This window comes from Scylla paramamosain, chromosome 14, assembly GCF_035594125.1.
Source record: "Scylla paramamosain isolate STU-SP2022 chromosome 14, ASM3559412v1, whole genome shotgun sequence".
Classification (NCBI taxonomy): domain Eukaryota; kingdom Metazoa; phylum Arthropoda; class Malacostraca; order Decapoda; family Portunidae; genus Scylla; species Scylla paramamosain.
In genome coordinates this window covers 26,302,423-26,327,422 of record NC_087164.1, presented here as the reverse complement: position 1 = coordinate 26,327,422, position 25,000 = coordinate 26,302,423, and the positions used below count along the sequence as shown (strand labels likewise).

The window sequence follows — 25,000 nt, the reverse complement described above, 5'->3', positions numbered from 1 at the left end:
TCGTGTTGAGGAGGTGAAGTGCTTAAGTATAAGGAAGGAATGATATTAGTGACGTTAAAACCACTGGAGGTAGGAAGAAAATAATATGGAGTAAATTTTCCTCCTTCGCTCCTCGGCCGTGTTCCAAAATTTTCACGCGCCTGTTGTGCAGAAAACCATTATCTTTGCTTCCTCTTAATTTTTACGGAGCGACGCATAACAGAAATTTACTCTCCTTTTATTTCTAGTGTAAGGGTCCCTCCATTTGTGTAAGTAAAACGCGCCCATGCACACACACACACACACACACACACACACACACACACACACACACACACACACACACACACACACACACACACACACACACACACACACACACACACACACACACGTCATGATTACCACAATATTCTCATTGCTACTTGGATTCCGCGCCGCCGATCGTCACTGCTTACATGCACAAAGTTGAGTGTTACATCATCTCACCCAGCTACTTACATGAAGTTCTTGCTGCTCAGACTTCAGTAGATTCTTTGCTTATTCATCATCAACTCCTGTACTTTTTATCTTTTTCAGTGAGTCCCTAACTAAGTAGTGTGCTCGCTTTATTTATCCATGTATTTTTTTTTTTTTGTCGTTTCTGCACTCACTTGTTTTTTTTTTTTTTTTTTTTTTTTATTTTCCTTCAAGTACATCAAACATTATCAAGTGTCGGGCCTGAAACTGATCAATTCCTGAAATCCGTCATGGCTCTCAACGTTTGGGTCTAACAAGTTTTTATCACACGCACTGAACTTCTTAGAACAATTCCTGAATGCACTGTTAACAGAAGCACAGCAGCCAGCACCGCTCACTGCCTGTGTCTCCCTCGCGCGAGAGAAGCGACGCCGTTCCAGCCCCGACTGGATCCTGGAGAGGAGTACCCGTGGCGCGCGGTGCGTGTCTTCCCTAGATGAGATGCCGTGGGTAACTGACGGCCGTCGCCCCGCCTCTCAGGATACTGGCTGAATTAGGGAGCCGCCTGCGCCCCCGCCCCCTCTTTTAAGGAAAGAAAACCCAACGACCCTTGCCAATTCATTGACAGTATTTGTCTCGACAGGCCAAAGACTCAGCATAGTGGAGAATGTATTCAGTATTCAACTGAGAGAGAGAGAGAGAGAGAGAGAGAGAGAGAGAGAGAGAGAGAGAGAGAGAGAGAGAGAGAGAGAGAGAGTTTTTAAAAATACCTTTACCTGTGTGATTTATATTGTGTTCCTATTTTTTTTTTCATCAGTAGATTTGCATCACAAGATTGTACGATGTATTTGAACTTTTGTTGCGATGAATGGGAAAACATCAGTGTATGTCAGTGGTGTGGCTTGTTGGTGAGCCGCACTCATTGTTTCATAAATCCCATTAGAAGTAAGATACGACTAGCTCTCTCTCTCTCTCTCTCTCTCTCTCTCTCTCTCTCTCTCTCTCTCTCTCTCTCTCTCTCTCTGTAAACACAAACAATTGTTCGATGCATGCCATTTCCGCTATTTGTCAAAAAAAATATTGTGTTGCATAGTTTGGGCCATTATGTAAGAAAAGAGGATTGTTCCATCGACAATTTCCTGGAGCTCGTGCAGAAATGCTTGCTTCCCTTAAGCGGATCGAACAGCACATGCATAGAAACATATCAGAGAAAATCGGTGAAGACTGCATATGTTTATTTTTTTTTTGTCTTTTTAATGGGAGTATTCGTTATGATTGCGTCTTGTTATTTTCCGAACTGGTGTACATACAATGGGAAGATTCAACTCTTGGTGTAGGTGAGAGAGAGAGAGAGAGAGAGAGAGAGAGAGAGAGAGAGAGAGAGAGAGAGAGAGAGAGAGAGAGAGAGAGAGAGAGAGAGAATTTGGCTGTCTATGTCTCTCTCTCTCTCTCTCTCTCTCTCTCTCTCTCTCTCTCTCTCTCTCTCTCTCTCTCTCTCTCTCTCTCTCTCTCAAGGACATTACATATTTCTGTATGGCAATGGAGAGAGGCGAGGGGCTTAGGACGGAGGCAGGTAGAATCCCTCTTTGTGCTTCTTTGTCAGTTTGGTTCCTGATGTGACTCGACACCACGTAATGGAAGAATTTGTCATAGGAAGATGGACCAACACAGGGAGGCAGACTTATCGTAGAGTTGAAGAGTGAAGGTCGCCAAAGACTTGACATATCCTTCATCCCTCGCTGTAGACTGAAGAATGGATCCAGGAGTTTCCAGGAGGGCTTGTGTAGTTGTTAAGTCTGAGTGAGCATTGGCGAGAAGTTGATAGATGGGTTGCGTTATGGTAGTGTAACAGTGAAAGTTTTATGTTATGAGAGCGTGAGAGAAGCTGCAAGTGATCTGTAGGTATACACGTGGCACAACAACAGTCATGCTTACATTCGCAATATCCTTATCCAGAAAAAAAGAGAAAAAACACGTAATCTTTTTAAGTTTCGTATTGAGTCGTCACGTCATGCATTCCAGTCGTATACCACTATTTGACATCCTACTTCTTTTTTCATCCATTTGAAATTTACCTGAACATACTTGAACCGGTTATTTCTTGTCCCGTTCTGAACTCACCTTGAAGTCGCCAGCTGGAATTACGAAGCGAGCACTGCCTGTCCTACCGAGAAAATGTTGTATACCAGAATGAAACTCGTAACCTTTTCTCCGCGACCCGAGCACTCAAGCCACAGCGCAGGGCTCCCGCACCACCTGGCGAGGGAACAGATAAAGAAGTTCATGAGTTAATTTGTCAAGAACAGAAGCGGGACATTTTCAGCCTTGGAGAAAAGTCAGTATTTTTTATTCAGTTTCTACACATGAAAAATATAGAAAAGTCGATAGGTGGAATAGTTAGGCACGTTTTATACAGGGACTGCCGCATGTTGGCCTGGTGACGTCTTGCAGCCTCATTTGTGTTCATATTTTCTTATTTACTTGTGGTCTTCAGATGGGTGGATATAGGTAGGCATTTTTTCTAAAGGAAGTACCACGCGTAGGGCTGATAGAGTCTAGCAACTTCCCTAGTCTTCTCATGTTTTTACGTAAGATAGAAGCTGGAACGAAAATGTCAAGTGTACAGGAGAGAAGAGCATTTTTACGAATGTTGCGTACTCTTAGATTGAAAGAATGAATTACTAAGGAACAGAAGCAACGCTGTACTCACTACCCGTCACATTCTCGCATACGTAACATCATAAAGACTTTCAACTCTATAAAGCAAAGAATAAACGCGAAACATTATGTGTCGAAGCGAGGCATGAATGTCGCTATGCAGCTTATAAAGAACTCAGAGATGTTTATTGCTGGACATAAACTTTCTTTGGGGATAAATATTCCTCTTTTTCGCACTCCACTCCATTTATGATATGATGCAAACGTATTGTGATGAAATACCGCGATGCAACCTAAGAGGAGAGAGAGAAAAACACTATGAAAAAAAAGTAAAAAACACGAAAATAAAAAAAATCCTGATGAAGTAAATTAAGATAAGTGTTGAAATAGCATGCAGTAAAACATACCTCTTACTACATTTGCATAATACCGAGAGAAAAAAAAACATCATATTTTTCATTCATTCAGAGGCAAGTGGATGAAAATGTAATGGAGGCGAGTGTGTGTGTGTGTGTGTGTGTGTGTGTGTGTGTTTGTGTGTGTGTCTGTTAGCGGTAAAGGTATACATAAGGGTACTAGTGTAAACAAAGATGGACTTCAACCTTGGCATACTGTTGACTCTCTCTCTCTCTCTCTCTCTCTCTCTCTCTCTCTCTCTCTCTCTCTCTCTCTCTCTCTCTCTCTCTCTCTCTCGATTACTTAGCGCACATCGTCTTTGTTTAAATCATCTGCACATCAACTACGATGCAGAAACACAATGCTAAATCATATAAATGGAAACAACTAGAGAGAGAGAGAGAGAGAGAGAGAGAGAGAGAGAGAGAGAGAGAGAGAGAGAGAGAGAGAGAGAGAGAGAGAGAGAGAGAGAGAGAGAGAGAGAAGCAACAAGTAAAGTAATAGTGATCCTACATCGTTATACTTCTCGCTGTAATTATATATGTAATGAAGTAAGACTATTTCACTAATCCTGATAATGTTAAGGCAATTTCTGTATTCGTCCACCAGACTGATTAGTCTATAAATGTCCCATCCCGTACTGAGCCGAGTCGCGCACAACCTTCCAGAGAGAAATATGATTTTCTCTGCCCGGGGACAGAATCTCATACCATTTCTTTCGTATTTTTTTTTCTTGGCGGAGCTGGAAAAAATATAGGAAGAGAAAAATCCGATGTTTTTTTTCTCCAAGCTGCTGTCTTGCGATGTAGTGTTATTTTGGTCTGGCTTTCTTTCAGTCATATTCTTTTTCTTATGTATCCAATGAATTAAGAATCTCTCTCTCTCTCTCTCTCTCTCTCTCTCTCTCTCTCTCTCTCTCTCTCTCTCTCTCTCTCTCTCTCTCTCTCAGCTTCTCTGTTGGTATGATGGTGACTGCTAATGCATTTCATTAGTCTTGTGGTGAGTTGAGTATTTGTCTGCACTCGCTTCCACTGTGTTTTGTGCTTTGCTTTAACATTAGTTCCTTTGCTATAGAGAACATTTGTCAGATTCATGTTATTTTAACTCTTTCAAAATTGAACATTACTTATAATCACCAACTTTTTAGATTTTTTTCTTGTATTCTGTCTCTTGAATTATTCAGCAGCTCAGACAAGACGAAGTGAGTCCCTCTTTCTTTGTGTGTGTGTCCATGCCAACACTTTTTGCAGTGCTCTGAACGTCAGCAAAGGACAGCCGTAGCAGTGAGAGGATTAAGGAGTTTACTAGCAGAGCCGAGGACTTCAGATTGAGGAAACACGCTGAACAGAGTGGAAGGGACTATGATATGTTACTTTACTAATGTCTATCTATGCCCTGTTCATCACTGCGCTTGGTTTTATCGCGCCTCGCCTGGCCGCAGAAAGATTAAAAAGACTTGAACTGATAAATGAATCTCCATTGTCTTTTGCTTATATGTTATGCATGCTGCATTTGGGTCAAGGCCACGAACACACACAGCACAGCTCACCCAAAGTCGTAATGCCGCGTGGCCACATCAAACTTGTGTTGTTATGGAACGTTCAGTGCAAGTTCCATCCATTCCTACGACAGTTATCCGTGACACTCGCTGCATACCGGGAAAGTAGTTGTGTTGTGTAGATGTTCTTAGTCTTAGAGCTGAATTCTTAATGTGCATTGTGTGTATGACTGACTGGTCAGACTTGCTGGGTGACAGAAACACACAAGTCCTTAAAGTACGTTCTATTCTAGTGGAATGAATTCAGAGAAAGCACGGCCACATACAAGATTGCTTCACAGAGCGCGGCGACGCACCAAACTGACTCACGTTGCCAGGCAGCGCCTGCTGGCTAAACTATACTAAACTAACGCACACGTAAATCCTTTGTTCTCACAGGAAATAATTACGTGGGTGTTTTTCATATTGATAGTTCAGAATTGATGTTAGATTATAATATATCACTACAATCATTAAAAACGTTCTTGAAAACGCAGATAGTTTCCACAACAGACTCATGAAAGTAGTCAAGATGAGACGCCAAAAGTTAAAGAATACGAGTCTTAGGCATGCATCCTTCATATGTAAAGGGGAGTCTGGCCTAGGGCAACAAAACTGTAACCAAAAAAGACTCACTAAAGGTGCCATTCCCTTGAGAAAACAGTGCAAAAGCAAGTCCAGATTTACGCTGTGAACTGTCATCAACAAAATAATGTAGGTGATATAGGGAAGAGTAGTTTTCATATAAATCTTACGCTTTCATTCTTCGAAGGTGATAATTTGTTTCCTTAAATAATCTCACAACTTTAAAAGAATATTAGAGAATTTTATGGACGGATAAAATAAGTGGAAATAAGTAATGTCTCATACAGGAACAGCCACGTATATCTCTAATGTCTTTTTGCTGCTTTCCTTATATTCTCATATTGTAAAAAAGGAAAATTGACAGAGAAAGATATTTTGGTGATCTGTAATCTTATCGAATGTGCTAAATTCCTGAAAATTTCCGAATGTTGGGTGTACGAAAGTTGTGATTTGATCCCACATTTCAGGAGGGAAGTAATATCGTGACTCAGAGACGTGGCCGCATGCAAATAGATTCATTCTAATATTTCCTTAGGGTGACGTCGTTATGAAGTTGAACTCTCCATTCGTACTCACTGACTCTCTCTCTCTCTCTCTCTCTCTCTCTCTCTCTCTCTCTCTCTCTCTCTCTCTTCGGTAAGTCACAGAAGAAATATATCTTTTTTTCAAATTGTAGTGACAGTGCGGCTTGAAACATATGGGAGAGAGAGAGAGAGAGAGAGAGAGAGAGAGAGAGAGAGAGAGAGAGAGAGAGAGAGAGAGAGAGAGAGAGAGAGAGAGAGAGAAGGAAAAGCGGCAAGTCTCTCTGTTTGATAAAATAGATAAAAAAAAAAAGGAAGAAAACATTGTACGCGTATACTCACAGTGAACTGTTCTCCTCTCTCAGGTTTAGCGCCCCTACGAGGGAAGCTCTGTAGCGAGGTGTGACTTTGACGGGAAGAAGCTAGACAGGACACCTCCTCACCTCGCCTCGTCCTCTCCCACCGGTGGTCTCTAATCCCGCTACTCCCTCCCTCTATTCGCCTCGTCGCGTACCCTGTCATTAGTTTCATATCGCCAATGACGCTACACTAATCCTCCCAGGCAGCCTCATTAATCCATCGCCTAATAGAGATTCCCGAGTGGTGTGGACGTGTTTGTGATTATGCTACTGTCATGCCACACAAGGGAAAGATGAGAAGGGTCTAAGCTTCTTCGTTTGTCTTCCAAAGTTCACATCACCATTGCTCGCTTCATTGATTCTTAGACTCTTGGGACAGTATGCTCAAACACTTGTGACTGCCTCGCACCTCCACCACTTTCAAACGGCTCTGGTTGAAATTGCACGGCTTTGTTTTTTTTTTATGGTTCTAGTGAAGATTAACAAGATTTCTACGTTATTAACAGCAGAAAGACTCTTGAGAACCCGGCTAATCTTTTCTGACGCCTTTGAAAATGGTCTTGGTGAGAGCAAAGCCATTCAGAACACAGGCCTAGTGCGCACACACCTAGTGAGGCGAGGAAAAGTGTAATGATCCCTCCCTCCCCAAAGCTTTTGATGTTTATTGCTCACACATCCGTTTCTTTTCTCCCTCGCACTTAGCACGCGTATCGAGGATGTAGAAATTGATACTCCAAAATGGTCGCTGATCCATTTTCAATCCCGCTCGAGCCATTAATCACAACTAACAAAAGGTCCCCTCCCCCTGTCCTCCATTATCCCGGATCAGCTAGGCGTCTTCCTCCGCCATCCCTTTCTATCATCCTCTCCACCCACCTTTTCTCCGCCCCTCATCTTCTAATTCCTGGCCACAACCTTCTCTGTAGGCGTCGTTGTCATTCCACCTCCCTTTCCTCCTTCTTCACTTGTTATCCATCCATTCCTTTCTTTCCTTTATCTTTCTTTTTCCTGCTTCATTTCTTTCTCCTTCTTCTTCTTCTTCGTCTTCCACGTCCTCAGCCTCGTCCTCGTTATCGGTTTAACGTCTTTTTCCTCTCCATCTACGTAGTTTCTTAAGCGAAATTTAGTGCAGGGGAAAAATGTATAAAACCGCCGGTCGCTCGCGAGAAGATAGGCCAAGTGGTGGAAACGAAACCATGACGGACGCAAGCGATTCAGGGAAGGAACTTAAGAGAGAGAAAAGAAAAGTTAAAACCTGTCCTCGCAGCGGGCAGGACATTGAGGGCAGTTTTCCCGAGTCCGAAGAATGTATTCCTGATGAGATCTGCCGGCACAGAGATCCCGAAGGTGCGGTGCGTTTGATTAACAGGGTTTTGCCGACACCTCGCTTGGTGGTGGTGGTGGTGGTGGTGGGGGAGGGGTTGGGAAAGGAAGGAAAGGGAAGGGAAGGGATGTGATTTCCAACACCCAACGTTTTCTCCACTACTGATGAAAGCTGTCTATTGAAATTACATCCTCGCCCGTGGCTTGTCGAGGAGAAAGGTTCGATGAGGTACAGTAAGTTTGCTTTTCCTTGCTGGTCTGAAGGAGATAAGTTTGTTTTCTTTAGATCTTGTTGGGTAGACTTCTTGTAAGGTCTTGCGAGATCTTACATTTAGTGCCATCTCGTGTCAGCGAGTGTGGCGTTTGGTGTATGGTGTTGTTGTTGTTGTTGTTGTTGTTGTTGTTGGTGGTGGTGGTGGTGGTGGTGGTGGTGGTGGTGGTGGTGGTCGTGGTTTATTGTTGTTGTTGTTGTTGTTGCTGTTGTCGTCAGGCCTGGGACAGTAAGGATTAAGAATACAATCTCCATGTTCTCTGCGCCTCGTAAAAGCTGTATGAAAAAGAAAGACAGAAGGAGAGTGAGAGAGAGAAAAAAAAAAAAAAAAACAAGGGTAGAGACAGAAATCCCCTTCTGGAGAGTTTTCATATAGCCACAAAATCAGGAAGAGGCAGAATAAGTCCTCCTGTCTCCTGATTTTGTCTGTTTTCCTTTTGCTTTCTCTTTTTTTCTTGCTTCTTTTTTTTTTTTTTGTCACCTCGCTTGTGTGGTGGGGAGGGCAGAATTTCGTGTCGTCACAAGCCTTGTTGTTGTTGTTGTTGTTGTTGCATACCTTTGTTGCTGCTGTTGCTGTATGTCATAATTACTACTACTACTACTACTACTACTACTACTACTACTACTACTACTACTACTACTACTACTACTACTACTACTACTACCATCACCATCACCATCACAAACAAAAACGACAGACAAACAACACACAAAACATAAAAACAAAAAAATAAAATAAAATAAAAGAACTCGCGGTAGGATGGAGCGAGTATGTGTATTGGAAAGAGAGAAAGAAGAGACAAGAGGAGGAAGAGGAGAAGGGACGTCCAGGTAGGAACACGCTTCTGCTTAACTCCGACACCGCATTTGTGGATAGCTCGCGGATACTCTCAGACATCACGGCCACAAACAAGGAGATGTTCCCTGGGGAGGCATGGAAACCAGTTCACTCCATTGCTTTTCTTGCTTTCCTGAACACTCATACACACACACACACACACACACACACACACACACACACACACACACACACACACACACACACACACACACACACACACACACACACACACACACACACACACACACAGCTGAAGCTCTCTCGGCACACCTTTTGAGATAACACCCAGTAACTCTTAATCCCTTGACTGCTAATCCCACTTGTAGTAATTCTATTTCAGCAATCTTGGCAGAAAATAAGGAAAGCTGCAAGAAGCCATCAGGCCTACATGTGGCAGTCCTCAAGGAGTGTAGTACAAAGGATCATCTAACATTTCAGAAGTGTCTTGAAACCTCCCTTTTGAAACACCTCAAGTCAAAGGGAGGAGGAAGCAGAGAAGCAGGCAGGGAGTTACAGAGTTCAGCAGGTGGAGCTTCCCTTATTATTTTGCACTTCTTACAATATTTTTCACATTTTTCTTGATCTTAACACTAGGTTTAACACTGACATGAAAACCTCGCTCAAACTGCGTAAAAATATAAGCATGAAGAATATTACTCAGCGCGCAGCAAAGTTTTCTTCATATTTATTACTGACGACTCAACCCAACTCAGCCACGTGCCTAATTAAGAGTCCTCGTGTCCATCGCAGAGGAAACGAAGGAATGTTATATGAATGCCTACGCAGAGCCTCGCATATTGTGGTGACGTACGTGCCAGGAGGTTACAAGGCACTTGGGTTTCTTTTCTTAGAGAGAGAGAGAGAGAGAGAGAGAGAGAGAGAGAGAGAGAGAGAGAGAGAGAGAGAGAGAGAGAGAGAGAGAGAGAGAAATTAATTATGATTCATCAACATTTCGGGATAATACACTATGCCATATATCTTTTTAACATCCTCTCTCTCTCTCTCTCTCTCTCTCTCTCTCTCTCTCTCTCTCTCTCTCTCTCTCTCTCTCTCGGCACACAAGCCACGGGGCTGTAGCATGCGGGGTTCGCCTGATAGGTCGTCTGGTGTTTGGTAATACTAATCACATGCGGGTGAAGCATGTACCAAACCCGCTCTCAGCTCCCCTCAAGGCCTGATTAAACAGAAGACGCATGGACTAGCAGAGGAATACGTGTCTGAACCTATTACACTAAGTAGCATTGTGTTATTATTTTATATATATTCAAGAATGCCCGTGTGTCTGCCTGTGTGACGCGGATTTTTTTTTATGTATTTTAGTTCAATTTAGGGACAAGATTGATTCTAGCGTACTTTTCTAAGCGAAGAGATATTGTTCCAGAAAACAGCGCGGCGTACATGAGTTACTAGGCTGTAGAGGGGCCTGTGTGTTTCCCAAGGAAGAGGCAACAACTGACGCGATAATCCTGCAACGAGTGTGTGGTGGGCGCGATAAGGGAGGAAGGAGGAGGGGCGTTTGGAGGGCGGAAGGAGTGAGTGAGGAGGGTTCTCAGTGTGGGGGAGGGAGGTTGGATGGGGGGAGAATTTAAGAGAGAGACTGGGAGAAAGGGATGAGTGGGCAAGTTGAATATACACGGTGAAGAGTGTATAAGTGGGGAGCAGAGGGTTCTGAGGAGGTAGTGAAGGGGGTGCTGGGCGTCTGGTGGAAGAAGAGGCAGAGGAAAGTGCGGGGGTGCTTCTGGGGGTGTTAATGAGAAGTGAAAGCGTAAATTATGCGTTTTTTCCTCCGTGTAGCGCTGGGAGGTTTTATGGGGCAGTGTGTGCTTGTGGAGAAAGATGTGTTTCAGAGGTAATAGGAGTACGTACGTTATAGGAGAGAAAGAAGTGGTTATGAAGTACAGCACCACCTAACGAGCAATTGTGAAGGGAAATGAGATGGTTGAGAGGAAGGAAGGGGAGAAAGAGTGCGTGTTAGAGGTTTGTTTGTCTTTGTGCTATGACTTAGGAAAAGATTGTCATTATTATCACCGTTATCATCGTCATCGTCATTACCTTCCGGATAAAGTATTGTCGTAATATTAATCTCCGTTCATTTAGCGTTTAATACTTACTTCATCTCGTTTTAGTGTCAATTAGCGGCAAGCAGGGAGAAAAAATGGAAGCATGTGTGGAAAACCGTGTACCGTAAAAAATAACTTACTTTTTTCTTACTCAGAATTGTGAGGAGTCAGGAACCGTCTCGAGCATTCCTCTTATGTCGATAAGGCTAAGTACTTTAGCAGACTTTAGTGGGAGTTACAGGGATTTTAAACGATATTTTCATGACACTAGTGATAGTTTAACAAGTATTCTGTATCGTGAGTGAAAAAAAGTCACGAAAACCAGACAAGTAATTGTTGTGGCCTTTGAAAACAGACCACAGGAGAACACAGCGTTTGAGAACAGAGCCCTGTGTGGTGAAAGCGCAGACCTCACTCAGCCTGCGTCACTGGTACTGGCAGCGGCAGGCGAAAACAGAGAGCTGCTAGGATATTCATCAAATTCACTAAAGAATTATGAAGACCTGGAACATTTATGAAAACACGTAAGCAGGTCCCTTCTCGTCTAACCGCGAAGCACGACCTTCTGCCACCCTGGCCTAAGCACCCAAAGCTCCCGACCCCTCCCTCGCCTGCCTTACGCCGCCGCCGTTCCCAGTTCCCTGTTCCCTGCTCCCTTCTCTCTCTGAAATGTTGGAGCAGTAGTTTCGCGGTTCAGTCATGGGGTGAAGGCTGCCCCGTGCTATGGTTCCTTTTGTCGGAGTGTTTGTCGACAGTCGTCAAGGTATAATACCAGTGCAATAGAACCACGACTCCCGTCCGCGCGTGAATGTATGTATAAATGGAAGACACACACACACACACACACACACACACACACACACACACACACACACACACACGCATACACACATATATTCTTCCTTTGCCTCCATATTTTACAATGAGTTCCTCTCGAGTCCCCTCAATAATATCAGCCTTTACTCTCTCTCTCTCTCTCTCTCTCTCTCTCTCTCTCTCTCTCTCTCTCTCTCTCTCTCTCTCTCTCTCTCTCTCTCTCTCTCTCTCTCTCTCTCAAAGGTCAAGGTCACAGCTGCAAGTTACGTTCCCAAGCCAGCGCGGACATAGAGCAACAAATATCCGGCCATACGTATTATCAGTCTGGCAAAGTGAGCGTTAATTGAAATAAACGATCTGGTTAATTAGTAGCTGCAGTTTCTCTCAGTGCGTGTGTGTGTGTGTGTGTGTGTGTGTGTGTGTGTGTGTGTGTGTGTGTGTGTGTGTGTGTGTGGATTAGGATGGCAAGCATGTCTTTTAGATATCTTCCTCATGAGTCTACACAGGAGAGATTTTGTCTCCCATGAACTTAGGCATGTGTTCTGAAACGTTTTTTGAGTTCCGTAAGCACTTTACTCCAAGGTCAAAGAGATGATTAGTCGGGTTCTTATGAATCTTTGTTTTTTAATTGATGATAAGGAATATATGTTAAACTATCGCTAGAATCATTAAAACGCCCTTGAAAACCACACAGCTTCTACATAATGGCTAAAATCAACGAAATATCCTTTAAAAACCTATGAACCTATGAGAGTCAGTTAAACTATTACTATAATAACGAAAACATCCTTGAAAACCACTACGATTTTCACTAGACCCTGTTAGGAGAACTCACGATAAGACACTGAAACCTTTGAGAATTCATCCACTTATTTCTAACAAAGCTAAGCAGATTTTGTTTCTCTCTTGCTTGAAATAACACTGGTTTCTCTTATAGTTTCAGTACAACACGGTTCATGACAACACCCCACTTCCCACTCATTTTATTTATTCCAGTCCGTGATTCCCTCTCCTGCTGGTCTGTGTCCGTCAGTATTCGCATGTCTGCCAATCATTCAGTCAGTCCGCCTCTGTCTGCCACTCTCTGGTTCGCTCTGTGTGGGCAATGTGTGTTTTCCTATCTATTTACCTTTCACTCTCCCTCCCTGCGTTTCCCCAGCCTCCTAACACACACACACACACACACACACACACACACACACACACACACACACACACACACACGTACGCAAGCTCGCACACCACGCACGCACCGACGCACCACACAATATTGTCTTGCCCTTCGAGTGGTACGCTATTGATGGAGATCACTATAGTCTTCATATTGGCGCCTCTCTCTCTCTCTCTCTCTCTCGTACAAGCAAAATTTTCGTGTTTTTAGCTTATATGGAGATATGGAGAAGTATTACCCTAAAAAAAATTAGTAGAGAAAAATGTTTCCAAAAGGTTGATCGGTCAGTGTCACAGGCGTCTTCAAACTCACATCCTGAAACTGTTTTTAAGTCAAAGGAAGGAAGAAACGTACAGAAACAGACGAATGATTCCAATGTTTACCAGTGAAAAGTCTGTAGGAAGGAGTAAAGATACTGATTAATCCAAGCTACATTAATACGATATAATTCCAAAGTTTACCAGTGAAAGGTCTGAAGGAATAAAGATTCTGGTTAACTTACGAGTATACATTAATACAATAGAATTCCAAGGTATGCCAGTGAAACGGATGGAAGAGTGAAAGATCTTCCTAACTCATGCATCAGTGCGATATAATTCCAAAATTTAGCAATTATATCGGGTAAAAGTAAACATTCTGGTTGACACCTACATTAGTACAGTAGAACTGCAATGTTTATCAAGGTAAAGGATGTAAAAGTGAAGGTATTTGTTAATTCCTGCATTAGAATTTTAGTATTTTACCAGTGAAAGGGAAGAGAGAGTGAAGATATTGGTTAATTTCTTCATTGATACGTAGAATGCCAAGATCTGCTAGGTGAGAAAAGGCTGAAAGTGAATATCTTGGTTACTCCTGCATTAGTACGGTGCAGAGGATAAAACTGGGGAGGGAGTGAGCAAAAGGTCTTACAATTGACGGTAAATCTCGGAACGCATCCACACATAGTTAGCGGGACCCAGGAGTCATAAAGGGAAGGCATCATGTAACGAGCAGAATAATCTTCACGTGGGGTTCATTACTGTGATCACTACTGCTGCTTCTGAAGGTCAAAGGATGTTCTGCTGCGGCGACCCTTCAACCTTTATTTTATTCCCTATCTGTGTTTTTTCGCGCAAGTTAACAGTGAAACAAGCATTTTTGTGTGTTTGGCTCTGTTTTCTCTTTGGTGTGACATTATTTTTCACTCGTTGTTTTTTTTTTTATTTTCTCTCTTCGTCTAAACGTTCACCTTTTTATGTTTGATTTTTCTCTCTCTCTTGTCACCAGATATTTGACATTTACTATTTCAACTTCTGTTTCTCTTATTCCTCCCTTCTTCTAGCGTCTATTTTTATTCATTCGTGTCGTTTTCCCCTTGCGCACTTCACTCCTCCGTTTGTTCTTTTTTTTTTTCCAGCTCTCCCTTCTACCACCACCACCACCAGCAGCAGCTTCTCACAGGTACCGGCTCCTTGCTTAGTCTTCCTTCGCAGAAACACTGAATCCTTCCTTTGACGTTAAACCTCCCATGGAAATTCTCCTTCATAGCCAACTTTTTCTTCACCCTCAAGCTGCTCTGTAAATTTAGCGCCTGTCATCAGTCTGAGCGTGAAGTGCAGCAGTCTCCGGCACCAGACTCACACCGACCCACCCACCCTACACACACACACACACACACACACACACACACACACACACACACACACACACTCCTCTCTCTTACCTGCTCCCAAAGTCTTAAAGCTACAGTGCACGACTCTCTCTCTCTCTCTCTCTCTCTCTCTCTCTCTCTCTCTCTCTCTCTCTCTCTCTCTCTCTCTCTCTCTCTCTCTCTCTCTCTCTCTCTCTCTCTCAAGCAAGGCCTCCACGGGTGCTGACTTGCACCAATATACAACCTGTTAGTGGGTGATACCTCGCTCCCTCGAAACGCTCCGCTTCGCCCCTGGCCTGTTCATAACTCCTCCTCCTTCTCCTCCTCCTCCGTCTCTTTTCCAGGTTCTACTCTCCCACTCCTTCCCTTCTTTTATCTTTGGTGCGCTATAGTTGTCAAATAAATTTCATTCATTTAAATTCCTCTCTCTCTCTCTCTCTCTCTCTCTCTCTCTCTCTCTCTCTCTCTCTCTCTCTCTCTCTCTCTCTCTCTCTCTCTCTCTCTCTCTTTTAATAACTCTGGTGCGTGCAAAAGGGGAAGCGAGGAACCTAGTTCGCATTACGTGTCTGGCACTACAGCCACTGACGCCTGCTGCTGTAATAGTGCTGTAGTAATTCCCAGGGCTCGACTCAGTCTCGGTGCTGAACACAGGCGGGTACGAGAACACTTGTCCGACACTGGACGTCCCTCGTACACGACCCAGACACCGCAAGGTCGAGGAAACTAGACGAAAAGGAAGGGAGAGAAAACCCTTTGAATATACACTCAGTCAGTCATACACACAGATTTATTGATAGGTAAATAGGTAGACAGATTGATAGGTAAATAGGTAGACTTTGAAAACTAGAGAATTAATGCATTTTACATATATCGAAATGACGGAAAACATTCTGAGATTCATATTCATATAAGGCGTTTTCATTAGCGTCACCGACAAGTCAAACGCTTTGCTCGCAAGGCATACGGAAGCATACGTGCCTAGGAGACTGTCTGCCTTTCCAGGCCCAAAAGGCAAACAACCAATCAGCGACTAGTAACCACAGCACGCCAGCATTTAAGTTCCTCCACACACAAGTATTAGACGTGCAAGATCATAATAATTGTCATATTCTTTACGATAATAGCTGAATGTATTGCGTGATCGATTTGTAGTCTATTATTTATACAGTTTTTTTTCAATCTTTTTCTTTGTACTCATGTTATCTTTCTTTTGTGTGTTGTGTTCGATGTTTCCTTGTGTATTTCTTTGTTTACATGTTTCTTTCTTTCTTACTTTTATTTTCTCCCTTTTTCTTTCCCAGCTGATGTAGAGCTGTGTGTCTTTCTTTCCCCCTCCTCTTTTTGTATTCCTTCCTCTTTTTTTCCTTGTTTTCGTTCTTTTCCCTGTTGGTGTGAAGAGTTCCTTTCTCGGTCAGTCGTGGCTGGGTTGGTATTTGGACTCTGGTGAAGCACTGATGTAAAAAAAGAATGATGAATCGAGTACCTATTTTAAGGTCAGTTTCCGTTCAATCGTCACCTTTCCCTGACGTGTTACTTATAATGTCTTCCCGTGATTATTCCCTCATACCTTCTGCACTTCTTAGATATTGATTAAATCTCTTCTCGTGTTCATAATCCATGAGTTTTGTGTATAATTAAGCATTGGTTGTTGTCCTTGGGTTTGAAAGTTGGGTGGGACTCTTGCGAGGTATGTTTGCGCTTACCAAATGTTTTTGTTTTTATTTTTACTGGAGCCTTATTTCTCTCTTTTCCAAGAACTTGCCTCGCTTTAGCCTTTGACCTTTTACGAGATGAAAACAATCAGGAGATATAAAGGGCGAGACAGAGAAAGATGGAGCTGAAGCAGGAAAGGAGACTTCTAGAAAACTTTCGAATGAGGCACAAGGAATGCGACGGAGGGAAAGAAAGAACAAGGAAACGAATGAAAGAAGTGGACAGAGGACAGAGATATATACGTATTTTCCTGGTAAGATGAGGCAAGAAAATGTTGGCCCGACAATCTGGTTTCTTGCATCCGACGATGAGGAATCCGCCGGCTTTCTGATGAAGGCAGACACTCCACCTCCTGGAGGACGAGGACCGAGATGCTATTAGATCTGCTCTTCCAGGAATGAGGCTCCTTGAAGAATATCGTCCTTTGCGTCGTATGCCAGCACATCGCTGGAAATATGATTTGGCAGCACGTGTGTTCCGTGGAGGGACACGCCCATCTCATTTGGACGTAATAAGGCAGGAAACTATTCAGAAAAAAATAATAATCTTGAAAACATAAATGAACTTAATACGGTGCAAGGAAAATGGTATCTCAGTTGATAATGCACATTCTCTATACACATTCTCTGTTATGCATATGTCTGCGTGTACGTATAATTTTCATAAATTTTCTTTAGTTTTTCAGAGAGGGCAGTAAATAATGGCCCGCGAGCAGCACAGACGTCGTTAATAAAGGCGGGGTTGTTAAGCACGGGGACGGCGTGAAGCTTTTATCTGTTTTCTATAATTATTGGTGCTGTTACACAATGGAAACCTTGGCGCTCGCGGCGGGCGGCGAAGTCGGGCAAACGACAGCGCCCGGAGCAGAGAAAGCCATGCACAAGCAGTGAATGTATTAAAAAAAACTTCTCATTCATGTAACTATCTTGTTATGTGTGTGCCGCATCGGACTGCGTTATCCTATACGTCGTTACGGGGATTATATTCCGGCAGGACTGTGCGCAGCGAAATGCTTATAACGAAGCGTGTATACATGGTAATGCGTGCAGGGAAAAAGTGACATTTGCTCTCTTTCGTTTTAAGAAATACAACTTCGTCATTCAGAATATAATGTTCATGAAATATTTTGAGTTACGAGCACCATATTAATTGATAAGAGGTGTCGTGTCCGAGATACTGCACAGTTCCTTCAGCTACTGGATATAAATACTCAAGTAAATTTCCTTAATTTACTTAAAGAATAATATTAATACATCCGATGCATAATAATTACAAATTTTCTATCTTTAATCAATATTCAAGAACTGCTGTAATCTTCATACACAAATTATATACGACGTAATTTCAGTCACCAATAATTCTTCGTTCTTAGTCCAGTAAAACATGCATAGTACATTGCATTTAAGCTACGGCGATTTAAGAAACACACATGAAGTCGCATCGCAGCAATTTACGGCAACCATACTCAGTTAAAGGAATACATAATTATAACATCAGCGTAACATTGATTCAATTAAAATTCAGTAAGAAAAACCCACACAAAACACGGCACAATCTCATTCAATACAAAACATAAACATGTACATGTATCAAAACAATAAACCTAAGCATCCTATCATTGCTCCTCCTCCTGCCTAATCATGAAATAATTGATTTCAAGACTGCATTACAACTTATTAAGCTCCACTTAATTTACGTGATTCCGTCCACCTCGCCCGCGGCCTCACTCAGGCTGGGGCTCTCGGAACTTCTGGCCTCTCTCTCTCTCTGCTTCTCAGCTTTCTACTACCTCTGCAACCTCTGCTACTGACTTCTCCCTTGATTACATGAGCTAATATACACTTTTCCCTCAAAAGTTATTTCCAAGATTAGGTCGAAATTCCCATACATTCTCACACACATATACAGTAACACAATTCATGTACATGACCTGCCCACAGGTGTGGCGGTATATATAACTTTACCCATTCAGGGCATCAGGGCGGAGTTTGGGGTATGAGGGGAGAGTTAGAGGTGGAGGGGGGTGTAATGTAGGCATGGGTAACTTCTCACAAGTCACCTCGCTTTTCCCCTCGCTCGCACACAGCGTCGCTTGCCTTTTCTATTTGGTATTGCGGTTGCCGACATCTTCATCTCTGTCAGGATCCCCTCGTCTACGGTCACTGTCTCCTTAATGTTTATAACCTTTTGCTATGTGGGTCATGTCTGCTTGGGCCTTCTCATCCCATCTCAAAACAAAAACAGCTGCTCTGGTCTTGTGTTTTCTCTTTTCTCTATTCTCTTTTCTTCTTTCTTATATTCTTCTTCTTATTTCGTTATTCTTCTGTTCTTGCTCCATCTTCATGTAATGTAGGTTTACCACGAAAGAGAATCTGCAAGAAGCAATAAGGGCTACACGTGGCAGTCCTTGCATGAAACATACCTACCACCTATGATCCTTATCCATGATTCTGTTTAATCTCCTTTTGAAGCTCCTTGATGACAAAGCGCTAAGAACTTGATTACTGAGTACACGAGTAATGTCACACATAGACACATATACACACACACAAAAACGAAATAAGCGCAGAAATAACGACTGGAAGATAGAGATGATTAACCTTCAGAGACCGTAGGTGTATTATATAATCTAGTCATCATTATTTTCAAACCAGTGCGCAGATGAATGCTGATGGGCGTCCCTGCTCCTCCTCCTGCTCTTCCTCTTCCTCCAACACGTTCATTAACTGCAGGACTCATTATCACGAATCTCACCTGTCACCTTTAATCATGAATGGTGTCAGCTTATAATTTTCATCTCAACTTGAATAGTTCCATGAATCGTTAGTCGACCCGTCAACCTGACACGTGGTGCGCGCCGCTGCAGGATGTGTGTGTCTGACTTTTCCTCCGTCTCTCTGTCTGTTTATATCATGTCTTCATCTGTCTGTTTGTTTGCTTGTCTGTTGGATGTGTTTCTGTCTCTTTCTGCCTCTCTGTCTCTCTGTTTACACTCGTACGACTGTCTTCATTTGTGAGTTTGATTGAGTTTTTTTTTTTTTATGATTGGTCGTGTGTTTGTTTATCTGCTGGTCTCTTTGTTTGTCTGCTTGCGTGTGTCTGTTCGTCTCTATCTGTCTGTTTGTGTACGTGTTTTGTGTGTGTGTGTCTTTGTCTGTCTGTCTGTCTGTGTGTTTCTGTTTGCCTGTCTTTATGCTTCGGTCTATCAGTCTGTCTTTCTCCCTGTATTTGTGTCTACCTGTTTGTCTCTCTCTGTCAGCGAAAGAACGCAACTTAAATAATTACTGAAATGAAAACAAATCTTTTTTCACTTTTAAATAAAGGTTACATTTTGAAATAATTCTACATTCAGTAATGGCACAAATTCACGGTGTTCCTTATGTGAGTGTGGGTGAAAGCTGGTGCGGTGCTGGTCTGTGTGTGTGTGTGTGTGTGTGTGTGTCTGTGTGTGTGTGTGTGTGTGTGTGTGGGCGGGGTTCTCTGTTGTTCTGGCGTAGGTAGATCGCTCGCTGCACTGCCTGGCGGAGAGGCTTCAAATTTTCCAGCTGTTGCTCCTGTATACCCGCCATGATGCACCCATGTCCCGGCGGCGCTGTTGGCTGTATAGGTCAGTGTTGTGCGAAGGCCTCTCGTCGACGATCTTTCCGGAGCTCCCTTGTATCCTGCCAAAGATCCCGGATACTTCTTACCTGCTGCCTTATCTTCTAGCTAGTTCAAAGTGGTACTGTGGTGGTCTTGTGTGTTATTCCTCCCTTTGGTTAGGTATTTCTTATAGTGTATCTTGAATTGGGGCTTCACTTAGCTTATGCTCAAAATCTATGTATTTCTCTTATCTCTCTCACTGTATATTCTTACCTATCTGTTTAATAAGTTGGGGATTGATTTATTAGCTCTTTGAACACGAAAAAAGAGACATCTTAAGGGATATGAAAAATTATCGTTAAAACAATAGCCATCCCTTCTCTGTCTCTATAAAATGAAAACGGGATACCTTACAAGAACAATTTCCTGACGTCTCTTCAAAGGAGATCTGGAGATGTAATAAGACTGAGGTTTGCGAGAACACGAGAGAGACTCATCCCGCGCTAAGACGGCATTCTAATCTGATTGATTCACTGACTACCAGAGGCGTGACCAGTTGGCCGCCGCTCATTTCCCAAAGGAGGAGGTGACGAGGCTCTTCCAGGGACTGTTCCGGATGATGCTTGTGACACATGCAATAAGAACGGACTAACCAGCGCCTCCCAAGGGTAAGTTGTCCCACTCTGGCCTGAGGGATGAGGCAGTCGTGGTCAGTTGTCGAGGAACCTGCGAATATTAGGGAAAAGATTAGGATTGGGAGTTCAGCGACTGTAAGGAAGGATCTGAAGATTCCAAGTTTATGGGAAAAGTTAGGATTTCTAAGTCAGGCGATTTTAAGGAAAGAGATAAAGTCACATAAAAGTGCAGTTTTCATGTGACTCTCATTCATTATGCCTTTTTATTTATTTCCTTGTATGTAGTACTTAAAATTATCCCAGTAATGCATGAATAGGCCTTCCTTTCATCACATATCAGCACTATGATCAGACAAATTCACATCTTTTACATTTCCCTACACTAAGCGATCATAGTTACCTGTCACTCCGTCCGTTTATGCTTTGTGCATCCAGGCGTGCGTGGGCAGTGGGGAGCGACTGGCCTGTACCATGTATCAGTATATCTCCTGCAGTTATTTGTACACTGGAGCGGAAGACACCTGATGCTGACGTGAACATAATCTATACGTGTATTTCTTGATTGGCAAAGGTGATATTCTGTGAACTTGACCACGCTTATTAGGTTACGCTTGCCTTTGATCACCCAGGCTCTCTCCCTCTCTCTCTCTCTCTCTCTCTCTCTCTCTCTCTCTCTCTCTCTCTCTCTCTCTCTCTCTCTCTCTCTCTCTGGATTTTTTTTTTTAGCTGTAATATGTTAGTCATTTATTAATCAAAGATACTGATTACACTTTTTCACTTTATGAATGGAAGCGAGAGAGAGAGAGAGAGAGAGAGAGAGAGAGAGAGAGAGAGAGAGAGAGAGAGAGAGAGAGAGTGTGTGTGTGTGTGTGTAAGCGCGCGCCCCGTCAGGAGAGAGGTCTCAGCAGCAGTAGCAGCAGCAGCAGCAGCAGGAGGAGCGGCCAGTGTGTGGAGCCTCAGCTTTAAGCGAGGCCTCGAAGCCCCGCCTCTTCAACACTTGGGATCAGAGACAGTCCGGAACCTTTTGAACTCTGCATAACAATTCTTGATTTTCCTTTCTTGTAGCTTAACGGGGGGCGAGTTAACAGGGAGCGGAAGGAAAGCTGCCATCAGGAGGCGGGGCTGCCGATCAGTGCAATGGGTCCTGCCTTAATTCCGGTTATTTCAGAAACGCTCGCTACTGCTGCTGCTGCTGCTGCTGTTGCATGGTAAACAAAGAAGGTGAAGAAAAAAAAAGTGAAAAAATAATCTCGATATCCATTTAGCTGATGCGTCTCAGAGCCTGTGCGCTTTTCAATAGTTTCTTTTCGCCTCCCTGTGATGGTGATGGTGGTGGTGCTGGTGGGCGACGGAAGACTTTTGATCTGGATTGAAAAGTGATGTTTACAGCAAATATGATTGTATGTGAAAAGGTAAAGGGAATAATATGCGGTGAAGGTGAGATCCAGACTAATGTAATTTTTCTTTCCTTGGTGCAACAAATTGAACAGAAAAACAGTCTTACCATTCATAGAAACTGTCCCTAAGTGAAGCTATTCAATCTAGTGACAAATCTAAACGTACCACATGGACAGACAGACACATCTTTACTACCCGTTAGGTCGCTGTACTGGGGACGCCCTTAGGAATTATTTCGACCAGCGATAAACTACCACGGCAAGACCAAGACTAAGCAAACGAGTCCTTTTTCATTGCAAATACTGGAATGTTTGTTACTGTATCAATTTTTTCGTACGGGAAGAATCGTGTAGCGTCTGATCTCGACTAGGAAATGCTGTTGCGATGTTTGTCAGATGTATTAGCGTCCAGCAGGTTTTGTCAACACTATCCGCCTCACAGTGTCGCGGGGAAGACCCTCTGCCGTTGACGGAGAAACATTCACGATGGCAAGACTCAAGTTTATAACAAGTCTGTCTTGAACTCAGAATACAAATACTACTTCACCTGTTTCTTCTGAAGGAACTGATTGCCAGAGAGAGAGAGAGAGAGAGAGAGAGAGAGAGAGAGAGAGAGAGGAGAGAGAGAGAGAGAGAGAGAGAGAGAGAGAGAGAAACAATTAAGACAGACCTTTTGATCTATTGAGGTCTGTTGCCTTTTGCCTTAAGTGACTGAAATCGTTCGGAAGTTGCAATATTCTGTCTACACTCGTAGTTCACAGGTGGACAAGAAAGAACTGGATTTTATTTGTGTGTGAAGTTTTGATTGTGTTACTGTGACTGGCAAGGCGTCACAAGCTTGCTCCATTCGTCACCCTTGCATTTTATAGCAGCACTTTTAGAATACCTTTGTTTGCACTGAAAGATTGACGAGGTATTTACTAGAGATTCACAGGAGGACTTTTTTAAATAAAGAGAATATTTACCCATGTTATTGATACTTCGTTCAAACTCTTCAGATGTTTTCCCTCTTCATCGTAAAGCTTCTTCACTTTCATATTTAAACGAGCTTCTAGTAATACACACAGTGATAATGTGGCACATGGAAAGTGAGACATACATAGTTAACATGACTCGTAAAATGTACATCAAATTAATCCACGTGGTAGTAGCAGGCAACGTGGCGTCGAAGAAGTGGTTGCTACATCATAATTTTTCTCCTGGAGTGAAATTAGCTCCTGTTTTTGGCTGAACTGGGAATCTTAAAAGTACTGTTTATTGTTTTATGTTTTCGTACACGCGAATCCATATCCTACATTTACATTATAATGCAGAAACCGAGACATGTGTACTGTCTTGTTGCTTCCTTTATGTTTTTTTACTGATAGAAAATGTTTATTAATTGTAGCAGATAGAAAGTGAAAGGAAAGTCCAACACGAACTGATAAACGCAGATGTGAACGGAATGTGAAAAAAAAAATAAATAATAATAATAATTCTATCAGTAAAAGAGAAGTCACCTGACCACATTCAGAGCCGATGCACGAAATGGAAGGAAATCCGTGTGGGCTGAATGAAAATGAGGCAGGAGACCCACCAAGTCCGCGAAAGATATGTAGCCTTAGGGAGCAGGGACAGGGGAAGCTGAAGTGGTAATGTAATGACACTCAATAAAAACGACGATAAAAAAAAAATAAATAAATAAATGATGGGTGGTTAAGTCAATGATTGAAATTTGACACTGGCAGAATTGATGCGTTTGCTTTTGAATATTTAGATGCAGTAGTGGTATTTCGACTTTTATTATTTATTTGTTTATTTATTTATTGTTTTTTACATGTGGGTGGGGCAGACCAAGACGTGGATGGTTAAGTGCACGTGTGAAGTTTGTCATTGGCAGGGGAAATTAATTGAATATATAGATGCAGCAATTTAGTAAAAAAAAAAAAAAAAAAAAGACCGTTTACACCCAAAAGGAAACAGGAAAAGAAGGAAATTACTTAGCCAATATAATTTTTGTTGGCGTCTTGCTGCTCCTCTTTCCAGCACAATATATGAAAATCTGGGTTAGTTCTTGGCTACAACTTATCCCTTTTAAAGCGGTGCGGGAACTGAACGGCGGCGCTTCAGGAGATGAATAGCCCGAGGAGCTGAAATGTGAGAAAAATCATTTACGGGTGAGAGGACACTGGAGGCGGACGTGGAGAGTTGATGGGGGAGTGCGAGGAATCCTGGCGGTTATAAATCGGGCAATTCTGGTTCTTGGACTGAGGATTACCTTGAATTTTCACATGAGCGGCGGAGAAGCAGTTTTGAAATGTTAGTTCTCTGGAAGGTGGAATGAGTCCTAAGAAAATTTAATGTTCACCACTTGATGAATGCTGGAATTATGTTTCTTTCCATTCAAGAGTTTCCGAAATAGATCAAGAAACATCCAATAAGTCTTCTTGTGGCGAAACTGCCTGGGGTCTTTCTTATTTCCATTCACGAGCTGCTGAAATATATCGAAAATAATTGTCGTTGTGGTGGAGGTCATTGAGATATTTCCTATTTCCATTGAACACCTTATGGAATAGTATGAAAGCATGCTGTAAATGTCCTTGTGGCTGGTGTGTAAATCGTGTTGTTGGCGTCAATGTAGTGGTGCAAGAACCATTGTTTTGATGCCACACTGGTGCTGCGTGGCGGTGACTAAAAGCTCTGAGTGACGCGGTGCCCGGCTCTGCTCACCTTCCAGCTTGCATTGGCACGTGTTACTTGCGCGGCTCATTTCTCTTGCTTTGTTTTGAGTTGCTGTGCGCTGTGAGTCACGCATCAGATTTATCATGAAATTTCTGCCTTGCATGAATTTTTGACGAGAAATATTGAATCTGTAAACTACAAAAAAGGGAAAACTCGCAGGAAAAAAAAAGTATATATATATATATATATATATATATATATATATATATATATATATATATATATATATATATATATATATATATATATATATATATATATATATATATATATATATATATATATATATATATATATATATACCGATGAAAAAATATCCATCTGGTATATAGTAATCCTCGTCCAG

The 25,000-nt window shown here is 42.5% G+C and overlaps 2 protein-coding genes across 4 annotated transcripts in view; one reads left to right on the top strand and one right to left on the bottom strand.

Moving 5' to 3' along the window:
* LOC135107090 (peroxidasin homolog) overlaps positions 1 to 947 on the bottom strand; it is a 61,430-nt gene extending 60,483 nt beyond the window's left edge. The window contains exon 1 of the mRNA XM_064016754.1: positions 481 to 947. The gene's annotated coding sequence lies outside the window, so the exon portion shown is untranslated. The remainder of the gene's footprint in view (positions 1 to 480) is intronic.
* LOC135107088 (microtubule-associated protein 4-like) overlaps positions 1 to 25,000 on the top strand; it is a 493,319-nt gene that overhangs the window by 188,065 nt on the left and 280,254 nt on the right. The window lies entirely within an intron of this gene.